The following is a 15,623-nucleotide window of genomic DNA, read 5'->3' as shown; positions in this document are numbered from 1 at the left end:
GATGTTTGGCACCCTTTTTAGCAGATCGTTAGGTTTCTACAGCCCTAAATCAACATCAGATGTAAAATATACCGGATTATAATGAATTGTAATTTATCCGCACAAAAAGTCTAGTTGAGGATACATTTTTAATTCAATGTAGCCTCTCACTATAGGTTTATTAATTATAATTTGATCTCAAAGACAAATAGAGACTTTGAGGCTGCTCACAGCTGATAGTAGCGCCTTTTCAAGTGTTAACACAACACGCTTCTCAAGTTAAAATGAGTTTTCAAGCCAAAGCTGACAGACAGTGAATGTTAATGTTTGGATATCCTCAGTGTGAGCTCACTTTGTTTGGGTCCGAGCTTACAAACATTGTGCACTATGACCATATTGTCATTGCAAACAATTCTTTTTTTGGAGGGGGACTAAAAGCGACAAACTGAGCAAACTCAGCAAGCAAGTTTGAGCAAATAGAACGATGTGATGACTCAGCCTGGGTGGGTCAAACGAAATTGCATAAAGGACTACACCGCACTCGCATTAAAAAAAAAAAGTCGTTTTCCACTGACATCTTTGCTTAGCCCATTGCTAACCAAAATAGCATCACTGAGGCATGTAAAGTGTGCTATTTTCTTTCCTTAATTCAACTGCATGCACGAATCATCTATTTTTCCAACAAAATAATTGAAAGCTTCAGTAAAAGCAAATCTCGACTTTTTCTCGCAGGCACCTTTTCACAAGTCAGCAGAGGTCAGCAAGCGCTTCCAAGTACCTTGGACTCAAAGCGCACACGTGCTTCCAATACGACGTGCTAATCGCTAACGAGAAGCCATTGCAAATTAAATAAGGGAATAAAGAGAAATAGCTACAGGGACACGAGTTAATGCCAATGTGCAAATAGTTTATTCATGGCAACGGCGGATTCTCCATCACAGGCCGTTAAAGTGCATGTAAATAGGTTTGGCTTTGGCCACTTACATTGCGTGTAAACACAGCAAAGAAAAAAAACAACCCCCCCCCCAAAAAAAACAAGCAGATCTCCCGACGCGCCCCTTGCATCATTTTTACGATCTGCCCGGGTTTGTTCGCCACTTCAGGAGCGGCGTTTTAACGTTTTTTTTATTCCCCCCGAGGAGTCCTGATGGCGTAGTTAGTATGCAGAGGATGGAGCAGCGCATAAAGCAGCGAATGCAACTGTGGCAGAGCGATACTTTTTCGACTGAACTTGCTAATAAGCACGCTGTTTTATGACACACTGAAGCAAGCGTTCAGGCTGTGAATTTGCTTTGGAATTCACAGTAAGTTTCCTCATTGGAAAAGCCAAAGAAGCCCCCAGCTAAAAGCTGCTAAACCACACAAAAGGACCAATTATTTGTGATTTCAAATGTTCCAAAGAATTACTCACCAAACCAAATACAAACCAACCCGCTCGTACATAGACTAAAAATGACTCAACTGTGATTATGAGTCAATGACTTGTGCTACCTGAACGAGCTGAATGTATTTCAAAACTGAATTCACCAGATCAATATACATTAACCATTTCCATTCAAGCCAATAAAAACAATTCATTAAAGCGTAATCTCTATGTATCCAACATCAAGTCACATGGTTGCAAACCTACAGCCTTGTTTTTTTAAGATGAGGATGCACAGAAGTGGAAACAAATGAAGCCAAAAGGTTGGGCAAGCCTACTAGGCACGTTGAAATATCACAAGTAACATTTGTTGGAATAAAGATTCATACAAAGATGTACTGTTCTATTTCTACTGAAAGACAAAACAAGGGCAAAGTAGGTCGAGACCGCCCTTTGAAACTGTTGACTGCGGTTTGCATCATGTCCGTTTGTTTTGCTAGCCAACGGACGCCATCAATCCCTTCATTTACACATCAGAAACACCAACATGACTCACTTTTCGAACCAAAACATCACAACTGGGTCGATATGGACCGCGTGAAAATGGAGAACATTTCTGAATTTCATGAATTCCCAATCCAATGTATTAACATACACTCTTTAATGTAAAAACTGGACCTACCCAAGAAGTTGGGTGAATTTGACCCAAGTTACTGGTCATGTGCTGAACATAAAATATAACTGGTTCATGAAACAAATTTTAAGCATCACCTAGTGTGCCTTAGTAATTCTAATAGTGTGCTAAATGTACACTAATGTAATGGTCACAAAGTATATTAGTTCATGTACCTTACGCTGAATATCAAAGATGTTGAAGCTGGTTGAAGATTAGGATAGATATTTGATATCTTTAATGACCGGCTGACGATACTAGTAGGCCGAAAGTAGCACCAAGAAGTGGAAAAATGACGAGTCACTCGACATAAATGCAAAGTTGTTTATCAAGGCTATCGACCAACCGCTCAAACGAGCATCGGAAGTATGAAAACGGAGTAAGGCTATGATAGCTAGCGATAACTGCAGTTTCTAAAGTGCTGCGTGAGCCTAGAAAGTGATAGTGATGTTTTTGTGAGGGACACCGGGGAGGCCCAAAATGAAGTGAGAGTCTTATTTTAGCAACATGTGCTTGGTCAGGCTCATTGAATGCTGCTGTCCCTAATTAAAGTGTTCTGCTCCACAGAGTAGCAAGCAGCAGGCTGCTCCTGAGCACGCACAAAAGCGTCTTATTCTCTCCATCCATCACATCTACTGTAATTACTTTTGTTTACAGTGCGCCAAACGGCAGCTGTCTGATTAGAACTTATTGGCCAGATAAGTTGTTGGTAATTTTCAGCGGCTTGGTTCTCTGCTGCTGCAGGATGCAGATGAATCATTTCCTGTGTGAAGTGAGGCGGCCATGTTGTGAGGACGTTACCTGACAAATTGCCTCTGGGCTGTCAAACGTCCCTCAACGCCCTTGTTATTGTCGTTGCGTTTTTCCACAACTCATTGTGATGAAAAAGTTAGGAAAATGACTTGCACTTAATGTTATGATTCCGTGTTTCTGTTAGTGCATTATTTTATGGCTTTGGGGAAATTAAGAGGGCAATAAAGATCACTACCTTGTGAGACATATATCAACAGTTTAAAAAAAGGACACTCTTTGCTATAGTATCTCTGCTTTGTTGTAAATGTTACACATTAGCATCATGCTACACGCGCGCGTGATGTTACTGATAGAGCAAACGGATTTGCAATGTCTTCATGGTAAATCCATTCTGTATCATCTACTTCCAAAGGGGCACATGCTTTTGGATTAGCAATGTGCTTTGGATTAATTTTTAGAGAGTAAGATACTGGCCAATGATGGCATAGTTTATGACTATGTAGCTGCTGTGTGCAATTATTAATAGTAAAAGTATTTGCAATCTTCTTATTTTTTCCAGTTTCACCAAGGTATTATTTTTTTTTTTTTATCTCAGACAGACATATAGTAAACATAACATTATTAATTGTCAATTAGTCTTTCACATTTCTGTGGAGATATTTTTGTTGCTGTGCCGCAGAAGTTAAGTGCGCTTCAGCTTCAGTTGAACAACTGATGGCCAAATATTCTCCTTCAGGATTTTCTGGTAAAATGCAAAAATCATGTTCATAACAGGTCGTCCAGGTCCTGAAGGAGCAGGGCAACCCGTGGTTACCACACTACCACTACCACGTTTGACTGTTGGGATGATGTTCTTTATCTGAAATGCTGTACATGTTACATTTACACGATGTAATGAGACACACACACCTTCCAAAAAGTTAATTTTTCATCTGATTGGTCCATGGGATATAAAATAAATAATACTGTAGGAGTGTAGGACTGGGAGGTAACAATCATTAAATTTCGACAACTATACTCCTCACCAGTGGGCCCATTACGACAAAGTCATTAATCTAACACTGTGACAACTGCATGGAGGTGTGATGTGCAATATTACAGTTACACATGAACAAGCATGAAATCAAAATAATTAGTGATTTGCGTAACTACATAAGCAGTGGCGCACACCTGCTAATATGGGCGTGGACAAGCCATGCATTTAAAGAATAATCTGCATACACAGGTGTGAGTGTGTGTGTTTATGAATACATATATATGCACACAAACTCAATCAATACCCAAATACAAACTGTGCGATGATGATGCTAAAATGCTGCATGCAATCTTAATTGCTATTTGCATGACTCGTTAGCATATTAGCGCCTTCTCCACAATGGTTGATGATTGATGAACACGTCCGAGCACATCAGCGTCAAAGTAACAACATTTGACAAATTATAGAGACGACACACACTCTCTCAAGGACAACTGCTCATTCCCTATGACCGCCACAACAGAAAGAATAAAAGCTCATGGGAGATCATTAAATGAATTAAATAGAAATAATATTTTATGAATTTGAAGTTGGCATATGAGAATACATTGTTTTTATTCCAATAAGTCTTATTTTCTTATGACAAGTTATTTTAATAACATTTTAAAGTTAAAATGTTACGTACGGTGTCTTTAAAATCGGTGTCTTTAAAATCAGAGCCGCGATCGATACTCTGCACGCGTCTGTCATTAGCAAACCCTATTTCCTCTCTCCTTGCCCTGAGGCGGAGCCACATTTGGGCGTGATGTACGCCGTTGCCCGCTAACGATGCCCTGGTCTTAATGAGCCTGCGTCACCATGCATGACAAAAGAATGCCCGTCTGAGGACGTCTGCTAGAGTGAATTGGGAGGCCCGCTGCCAGCCGTCAGATGTAAAAAGGCCGGCAAGAAGTTTTCAGACGTTGCACTACGACGACTTTTGGGTCTGGGCCGAATGTCGTACAGTATGATTATCAAAAAAAAAAAAGACAGAGAAAATTTATTTGGTAGTTTTAATGGGGTGACTTAGACGTACAAGTTGTTACGACAAGAGTGCCTTGACGTGACCTCAGATGTATTAGCGTGCTACAGCTCATTAGCGTCCTTGCTGTGTTATTGCACTGAGGCTTACTAAAGAAAAATAAATAATACAATAATAAATGAACTGCCTTGCATTAACAGTAGAGGAAGAATATTATATAACAACCATGCAAGTGGTGATACATATACAATGTGTCAACAGCAAGTTTCTGCTGGAGTCAGAAATAGAAAAAATGGGTGAAAAATGCATGCGGCTCCCATATGTAAAGGTCCTTGTGAGCAAATCATTATGGAAATATGGATCCCGAGAACCGGTGTTGACAAATATCACCTTTAAAGGTTGCATACATTTATAAATAATACAACAATTCTATTTATAGTGCCTACTATGTTTTTTCTTACAGATGCGATCGTTTTTGGTGTATTATTGTCAGCATATGATGAGAAAAGAAGTCAACATTATGGGAAAAACAAAAGTATTAGCACATTACAAGAATGGCAAAAATGATATTGCAAAATAATCATTATTCAGAATGGTGTTCATGAATGTAAAGTTATTGCAAAATAATCATTATTCAGAATGGTGTTTGAGTGTAAAGTTTGAGTTACGAGAAAAAACTTGACATGACATTTGTACGATTATGAAAAAAAACGCACAATAGAAAAAAAACATTGCGATTTTAATTGATTGTGAAACATTATCAGAACAAATATGAGAAATTTAACGAGAATAGTCACTATTGTAAAAAAAAACCCGCACACTTTCACGAAAACGAGGGCTTGAGATCAAAACTTTTTTACGGTAATAATGTTGAACTAGTACAAGGAAAACAATTTTAAAATGCTGATTTACGGAAAAACACATTTCCTTTACTAAATTTGTGAACTCACTTCCTTCAACCATATGACATCAAAGCACTTGAATAGCAAACGTTTTCCTGCCACAATGTCCTAATGTGCTACTGCATGTCCAAAAAAGGTCAACATCATCCACTTGGATTCTATTCTGAGCGATATCACCTTGTATAATGTGAATGCTCAGTGCACCTGTTGTCTGCGGTGTTAGTACGAGTGTATGTGCAGCATGTGTGCTCCCTGCAGGCGAGCCAGCGACAAACGCGGGTGTTCCGGTGACGTGGCAAACGAGCCAAGGCCGTGAATTTCCAACGGAATATTGGCTGGAGGGGAAGCCGTTTGGAAAGTAATTACATCAAAGGCTGTGTTGGGAGTATTTCACACAAACACCAAAACAGCGCTGATGATAAGCAAAGCCCCTGCAAGGCTGTAATTAGGGATTCCTGCCTTATGGCCAGTGCAGTGGAGCTCGCACATGTTGAATAGTTTGTACGTTTAAAAAGCTGACAATGTATGGAGGATTATTACTGGGTGTAGCAAATGGTGATGGATGGATGGATGGATAGATGGATGGATGGATGGATGGATGGATGGATGGATGGATGGATGGACGGACGGACGGACGGTCGAGTAATGATAACATGTAGCCACTTAGTTTCACAAAGTACAATATGTCTAAGGTGACTGTGAAATCGTCCACAGACAAGACCATCCAATTTGCCAAATGCTTGACCAGGCCTTCATGCCTCACAGGCTGGTTCCTACAACCTTTTTTTTTTCCTGTAAGCCTGTTGACCTACACAGTCACTGTCTGGTCACGCACGAGGCCGTGGTCTTGGTTGGACAGCTTTAAATAGCTACGGTGAAAATGAAATGTCGAACTTAGTGGGCTTCAATATGCCTCTTTCTGAGTGGGTGAGATGCTGAAATCTTCCACAAGTTGTTGGAACGAATAGCTCCCGGCAAACAGTTGCTACTTAGAGATTGTGCTCATTTTTTATCTTTTCAGCCTTGAAATATTCCTGTCACGTTTCTATTTAACTGAGGATAAATAGAATTGTTTTTGCAATTTGCACGCCTACCTAACTACTGCACTGTCAGTCGAGACGGACGTGAGTAATCAGATTTTGATTGACAGCTGGGATAGGTTGAAATAAGTATGAATCTTGTAGATCTGTTGAGCACTTACTAAATGACTTCAAAATTTACAAATAACATCCATTAAGACGGACAACCAGTAAGTGAAATCCACACAGGTTCCAAACTGTGAGGCAAGATCACTATTGCCCAAATGCAAAAACTAAACACCCCTCCCCAAAAACAAAGTCAGAAGGTGCTGAAAGAAAGCCAAACTGTGATGTAAAGTGGAAGTACAGTACTATTAGAGGCTGTAACCCTCTTTGGGGGGGAACTATTGATTTTCCCTTTAATATGAAATGTGGAGCTACACCTCCCGGTGTGGTCTAAGGATAATGGCTTGATGGAGTGTGTGTATTATTTGCTCAGGTTCCTCTTGAAGATCGGCGCTAAATCTCCGCGCAGAACTCTACGTGCAAGCCCCGTACAGAATACATAATCCCTTCCATGGTTGGGAGTCTTATATTACATGCTCGGGTGAATGTCGGATTTTTATGGTCACTCTGTGCATGGTGCTCTCTCTTGTGCAGATGGCTTGGAGGGATAAAGTCTGCTCCAGTGTCAGGAGAGGGGTGCACAGTTAGTCCATGTGATAAATACTGCTCCCATGCTGTGATTACGTTGGCCCTTTGCGGGATGGAGTCATTACGGCCCTCAAGCAAACACCTGTGATGGGCCAAGCGCACAAAAAGAAGCCTAGCTTGATTTTTTTTTTTTTATTCCGTTTGTCCTCATTTGGGTCATGGGTGAGCTGGAGATTACTCGAGCTGCTCTTTGACTCAAAAGAGGTGATGGGTTCAGAATGTGCTGAAGTCTGTCTGTATTGTGTGTGTGTGTGTGTGTGTGTGTGGGGGGGGACATTGCCACAATGTCCTCGTCGTAATGTTACGATATTAAAAGTAGCACATTTCCGGCAAAAAACATTATTTTCTCCTTGCTTTGGATGCCTCCTGTAAAATAGTAACTAGAGGAAACAAGACACTTACCGGGGCATCAAGGCTGACCGCCCCATTTTTCATTATGAGTGGAAACAGTCTCAGCATGTCTTAAGCAGAGTGAAAAACAAATTTGGCTTATAAAAATTTTGTGACGCACAGTAAGTAAGCAGGCTACTTCCATGTTTAAAGAGAGAGAAACAACTTTTTTGCCTAAGAAAAAAAACTAATTTAAGTTTTACCGTTTTGCAAGTGCCAAATATATGCATGTACACATTCCAAATAGCAAAAAGAGAAAACAAGTGTGTTACATTTGTTCGTTCATCTATTTGCTAGCTTCCTGGGTCATATGAAAATGGAAAAAGGCAGACCTGACTGCTAAGTCACTTATCCAGAGCCTCATCAAAATGCAACATCTTTCAAGCTTTGGAGAAATCAATTTTGGTTTTACATAATCCTTCGACAACAAACAGATGAGTGATAAAAACAATACGGCGCATCAGCAAATTTTCATGAAATACGTCTTTGTTTTTGTTAGCACATTGTCATTTTGTCATACCTGATGAGAAAGGCCTTAGTCTGAAAGAACCCAGCGCTTTCCCTACAAGCGCCTCCCCTTACGAGCACTTCACCAAACTAAAAAGCCTTCAAGGCGAGCGGCCGACCTGCGACCTTTCATTTCAAGCTCAAGCAGAAAAGTTCAGCTCAGGGCTGGATTCTTATTTACTGTATAGCGTGACTTTCATCTCAAATAGAAAAGTCTGAACTGGCCTCTTACGACTAACAATTTATAAAATAGTCAGACCCCTGATATGAGAATTACAGTGGTTCCAACTAGAATGACGGGTGACAAAGTCCACACGGGAGTTTTACGGCTTCCGAGGCCGTATCAGAGTCATAACGGCACCACTCGTGTGGAAGGTAATTCCCAAATGCCAAGTTTTAATGTTTCCTTCCCAGTTGCTGTTCTTCGTCGCTCTAGAAATTAACGTCATCTAAAAGTTAGAGTAGCGAACAAAAATGTCACAAAAAGGTGTGTATAAACAATCTCGTTCCAAATTACTCGGTGTTTTGAGGGTCCCGTGTAGAGTTTGATCAACATAATCCAACAATTGTCACAACAAAAATCTAAAGAATTAAATCCTGGTGCTGATAAAGAACAAGCATTTGTTGTTGTTCTTCCCCAGATGGCAAATTTGTGCAGTGAATGAACATCTGTGCTGGTTGCAGCCAAGTTGTGAACCCAATTTGGTTTAAAGTTTTAGCAACTCCACAATTCAATTCCATTCCAATGATCGAACTTGTAGCAATCAATTAATCAAGACTTATAATCAATACTCTTGCTCTACATTCTTGTGCCCTGCTTTTCACTTAAAGATAATCGAACATTTCTGAATCTGCACCATTAGGAACAACAGCAGAATTATGTAACAATGTAACCCGAATTTACATCTCTAGTATAGTCAGGATTACATTAAATATTTGGATGAAAGACTTTTCTAGACCAGTATTAGAAGAAAACAATTTGTCGCCAAACGTAACGGGTTTTGCCTGACTAAAGTTTGACCGTCTATGGAAAACATACGATTGAAGAAACACACACAACCACAAACATAACCTCTAGTGTGACTGCGCCTGTCTCCTCCATGTGTTAACTTGTTTCCTCGAGTGTTTCTTTCTTGCTTGCCAATGTGTGTGTGTACCTGAAATCCTGGCATGTGTCCCTCTTCCTCCTCCTCCTCCTTGCCGGCTCATCAACCAGCAGTAGCTCTCCTTGCCAGAGTGCCACTCTGCACGTGTGCGCGACTCTCAGCTGCCCAGTTAAAGTGGTGTTATTAATGTTCTCCAGTGTTTCTGTTGTGCATTACACCCAAAGTGTCTCTCTGGGCCCTCCACTTTTGTGTTCACGTGCCAGCTCGTGGGCCATGTGAATTTGCTTCCGGGGCCGTCCCACAGCCCGATGTATTTTTTTTTGCGTGTTATGAGAAGGTCACATCCGTGAATGAGGAGGATGAAGACTTTACAGATGGACTCATAGGAATGTGTCTTTTTTTTTTTATTCTGGGCTTAAGTAAGTGAATTGAAGTAAGTACTTTATACTTTATGGGCAGATGATTACGGGGTGCAGGGAACATTTCTATTATGACTCTCAATAAAAGTGTAATGAAGACAATAGAGCATTGTGCAGGTGTCTCTCTGCCATCTGTTTGTTAGCAGGATAATTCGAGATTTGAATGGACGGTTGGAATCTCAGTAACACAACTAAACTTGTGTGTCTTTTTTTTTTTTTAATAGATCTGCTCATGAAAGACAATCCTGCCAAATGTCATGTTGCAAAATGAAACTGGCTTCAAGGATGGATTTTGCCAAAAGAGCCCAACAGTGTTATTAGCGGCTACAATGTGTTTATTGTGTTCGAGTGGCACGGCTGTATCTAATATTTTGCTCACCTCATTTTGTAACTCAATTTTCCAGCATGCGTCCCCATGGCATGGCAGCATTCTGACTGGCCTCCATCTGCTCACGCAGGCTGGCGACCTTTTGCAAATGGAAGATGTGTAAATATTAATAGCTGCAATTGGAGACGTTTAACAAAGAAAGCGAGTTGGAGTGTTTTATAGAAACTGTTAACTTCAATGTCCTGCAGGCTCTTTAAAAAAGAAGAGTTGGAAGAAAGCGCGTGACTTTAAATATTAATGCTATAATGTGCCTTTCCCAAGGCAATGTGCCAGGTTTCATAGAGCGGGGATAAATTCGGATTGGAATAGCATTCGTACATATGCAATTGTGCATCCCCGCAAAAAAGCTGAATGCTGATTGAGAGACTGATTGAGAGAAAAACATCAGTATCGCTGCGTTTTGGTGAGACACCACCAGCATTTCCATTAAAAACTGCTTTTGTGTGAATGCTAAGAGACAAACACTGACATTGATTCTAAACAGTCAAGTCATCTGAGAAATATGCATCCACAAACGGTGCATCAAAAATGGTTAATATGTCAAAGTTTAGAGACATTTTTTTTGCATATCTAGAATAATGCTGAGACATTATTTTAAATTTGTGTATGAATGTTGAGGATTCACACTAATGCTAAAAAAAAATTGCTTTTCTGTGAATGCATTATAAGTAATGAAAATAATTAGGATGGGAATACTGGATGACACTAATGGGAAAAAATAACTTTTGTAAATGTTGAAATATGATCACGCTGAGAATTTAAATGTCAATCAAGCATTCAGAAGAATGCTAGTTGGCATTTCATTTGTGGCATTTTGTGAATGCTGAGAGAAACAAATCCACTCATGTTTTTGGTATGGTGACTGTTGCAGCACAAGCCGGAGTAACTTTGGACAGCTTTGGTACAATCTGGATCAAATCCTTCTCAGTTACATTCCACTGTTAAATTATTTCTCACAATTGTGGCTCGTTTACAGCATCGCTAAGTATTCTCATGAATTATCGGAGGAAATTGTCGATTCGAGTTGCACGATGTGCAAAAAGGGGGAGGATTATTAATTCTAAATTGCTTCACCAAGTGTGAGCCAATTCGTTGATGAGTTCTAACTTTTCACGGGGGGCGGGGGGAAGCACTGCATCATTATCATGCCAGTGGGAGGATAATTACAGCAAATGATACAAGTAAATATGGCACTTATTGGCCCACGTTCGAAGGAGACATCTGGCCTTCATCAGTGTTCAAGTCCCCGTGATACGTCACCACCATCAGGAGAACATTGCTACAATCATTGCAATAATCAATGGGCCCAAACCCCATCTCGGCTTGTAAAAGTGTGGCTTCCCAAATTCCACCAGGGTACTGTTTTAGCTTTGTTTACACTGTGATAAACCCGATGAGGACTCGTAAAATAAACTAAGATGGGCAGGGCCATGGGGGGATTTTTACTACTAAGTTTGGAGTCTTAAAGGTTTAAGTCCCCGGAAGAATTAGGAGATAAAAGTTTTTATTTGACAGGCCTGATGGTTTCTCAGGGCGAGTCGTGCCTGGGAGACGATAGAGAACGATCAAACAAACAAAAAAATTGACAGCTCTCAGGCCTCCACCAAATGCGTTGACAAATAAAAGAAAAGCCGAAAGACCACGGAAATATTTCTTTTTTTTTTCCATCTCACTATTTGAATGAAAAACAAACTCAGCCATTACCGAATTTTTCAGACTATAAATCGCACTGAAAATCATTTTAAATTTCTCAAAAATCAACATCGTGCAGTGGAATTCCTTCATTTGACTTAGCACAATAAGAACTTGAAGTCATGTTTACCTTAGTGGTTCCTGGATCCGGGCCAGGATTAGTCGTGTTCCATTGGCACTATTTGCCACACACACATTCACTTAGTGGCAGGAGGTACATGCGGTTTACACAGTGCGAGTACTAAACTGAGATTTTTAATAAGATGTGTACTTAGTCGCTGTTCTAATTAGCATCATGCACAAGCCTGGCTAATGTTCATTTGAGTTGACACTGCTTATATAATTTAGGATAACAGGTTTTAATAAAACCCCCTCTTCATGCTTCATTTCCACTGATCACCAGCTGCCGGGTCAATTGAATAAGTAAGGATTTAATTAAGCTTCAGGGTGGATCACAGTCTTCCGACGCAGTCCAGCTTGATGCACCGGAGAACCGGAGCACAACTCAAATTTGAACAAAAGCATAACCGTTGTATCTCGGGATCCTTTCTTTCTATCTCACACGGTCTGGGTTGTTATTTTTCTGGTTTTCCGCGGTGCATTTCAGATTCCCAAGTGATCCTCCGAGGTATGCGGCATCGCAGGCCGTCATGTAATACAATGCCTCCCATCGACTTATTGGAGAGCAGCTCCTTCCTGCGCTGGCTCGTCCGTGTAGCGCCGGCTAATTTCACTCAATGGTGCATGAGTAAATGTTAGATGAAGCCAGTGAACCCTGCAGTATGAGAATATTATCAGCCTCACTGCGGTCCTCCATCTGTTAATGTACTTTTGGACACTCTATTGAGATGCTAAATAATTTAATTGGCACCATCATTCAGCAAAGGTCCTTGGCACAAAGCTATTTTACTGTGAGAGTTGACAGTATTGGTGAGCATTTGCGATGACATTTAAATAAGTGGCTTTAAAGTAACTCCATGGAGGCCTACAAGGGCGAAAAACTATTTTGTTTTTACGCCCATATTAAGAACTGAACATAAAGACGCAAGGCTTTTTCTCGGTAATTAAAAAGGCTCATATGTTGTGTAACCTTGTGGTCTGATACGTTGAGTTTGTGTACATTGTGTTACAATGTTTTACAATACGTTGTGTTACCATACGTTGTTAGCATATGTTGCGTTGCGCTACGTCACGTTGCGATACGCTGAGTTACGATGCGTTGATTTACGATACTTTACAAACTGTATATCTCGACACAGACACTACAGAGGTTCTTGGTCATTCTCTGAGTGATCTTGCTAGTTTTAATGGTCTATCAAGTCTGAATAAACACCATAAAAACATATGCGAAGCAAAGTCGCAAAGAGCAGCATTTAATCAATTGTAATCATATTCCTCTGCATCTTAATGTCCGTGAGTGCTTCCCAGTCTGACCATTCTTTTCACGCACGCACACACACACACGTGCAAACGCACACAGGCACCTCCGTCTTTCTGATTTACCGTTTTGTACACGTTGTGCTGACACTGAAAATCACGCTACGCATCACAGCACCTGATGAATAGACCTGATGTGAACTTATACGCGGGTTGTAATCCTGTGATATATGCAGGTTACAAAGCTGCTTGAAGCTCGATTATGCATATAGCCACATTCCTGGAGCCTTGCCCGACTGCAATATATATTTATACACTAACATATTTGTGTGCGTGTGTACGTACGTGTGGATTCTATATACATACTTATAGTCCATCAGCGGATGCACGGCCTGGAGCGGAATTTATTAAGGCTTCTCTCACACACTTAAACTAGCCATGATGCTAATACTTCTCTACAGGCCTGATCTCATTGCAATGGATGACATCACTCACCATAAGTCAGTCCAATGGAATTGGTCCCCTGAGACAGGGACTAATTGTAATCGTGATGGGACCACAAAGGGGTTGTGCATGCAGGTATGTTCTCAATATAGACAGCCATACTGTTTTATGGATTATTGTACTGCATTAAAAAGAGAACCCAATTTGGAAAGTCCAGTTTACGACAGAGTAAACAAATCTATACATCTGTTACGACGAGCCTATTTTAGTAAGGTCACAATCACAGTAAATATAAATTTATCAAACGGGAATCCATGAAAAGAAAATAGTGCTACATTGTGTTTCAGTACATTATGTTGTAATAAGTTAACATGGTTGTCCATAGTAAAGTCTTCGTTGCAGAATATGAATATATATATATAAACAATCATATCAAAAGAGATATGATTCCCTTCTGCAATTGGCTCACACACTGGGAAAACAACCAAACACCGGAGGTAAGGACCATCGCAAAGTGTGGACCCCCTGTGATGTTCGAGCAAAAACCCATCAATGATTTGCATTAATGTCCCACTTTTGTCTTCAAAATTCGACTGCTGCTTGCTTGCAGAAAAATACACAGGGGTTAGGTCTCGTGTGTGTGCGCATACATGTGTGTGACCAGTGGAGCTAAATTGAAATTTAACACACACAAAGTTTTTCTGGCTAAGGTCACACGGAGGTTGGGCTTCCTGAAATGTTCTCTGAGCCAATAAATGATACATGAGAGATGGAGATGATGCATGACTCTGGAGTTTGTTTTTGTTTTTTTGCCAAGTAGCACCTTTTTCAATGCGGGCACTGCTTCACCAATTCGAGAATTGTTTTATCCATAAATAGGAAAAGTTAAGTTGGGAATCTAGTTGATGTGTATCTAAAGAATATGCACTTGTATAACTTTATTTAATTCAATAAAATTAGACCGTCAACTTCAAATCTTTAGCAAGTACAAAATATGAAAATAGAAAAGACAAATATTCATCTTATCAGTAACGACACCACACTTGTTTCATGATTCCAAGTCTTACTAATAAATACCATATAATACAATCAGAACATTTCATTACATCAATGCCATCAATTGATCTTTAACCTTCAGGTCATAAAAGAATAACATTTATACTGATTTAAAAAAAACTAATTTGGTTATGTCTCGCCTTGCTTAGCTGTGAAACAAATCCATTGAACACTTTTAAACGCTGAGATTAACGCCATGCAGAAAATGCGACAGCACAATCACAAAGCTCTTAAAAATCACACAGCATATAATGCAAACAGAACAGCCATGAATACTAAAGTGTTTCGAGGAGTGACATGTCACATTGTGAGAAGTCTTACCTCGAAAGACTTTTTGAGAAACGAAACTGAAAATAAATAAATGAGTGATATAAATATATCAATAAATGGCTATATTAAGCATTATGTACAAACAAAGCCTCATTAAAATGTTGTGAAATGGTTCCCAGCCAACCAGAGTAAAGAGTGACGAAATGTGGCAACAGAAGATTAATTCCATGCTTGTTCCTCAAGGTCCCCAGAAACCTCCCAATCATCATGAAGTCACGTTTTAGGATTAAGCCACGTACAATTTAGACCTCACATGAATCACACCTACAGCATTTTAATGCATTCTGTGATTTACACTGGCTGCTGCTGTTGTTGTTGTTTTGTAGAGAATGTGTAAAACTAAATATATTAATAGCCCTCTTTGCACCCTTAGAACTAAAACTAGAAACTGACTCACAAATTGGTTTCTGTACGTTTTAGTGGCGGCCCACGATAAGAAGACGCTGCATAATTTTTTGATGCCCTTTTGTTTAGAGAAGAAAAAAAGACAGATTAGATTTTGCAAAAAAGAACA

Source organism: Syngnathus typhle, linkage group LG4 (genome assembly GCF_033458585.1).
Source record: "Syngnathus typhle isolate RoL2023-S1 ecotype Sweden linkage group LG4, RoL_Styp_1.0, whole genome shotgun sequence".
In the NCBI taxonomy this organism is placed as follows: Eukaryota; Metazoa; Chordata; class Actinopteri; order Syngnathiformes; family Syngnathidae; genus Syngnathus; species Syngnathus typhle.
Note: the sequence above shows the minus strand (reverse complement) of the source record.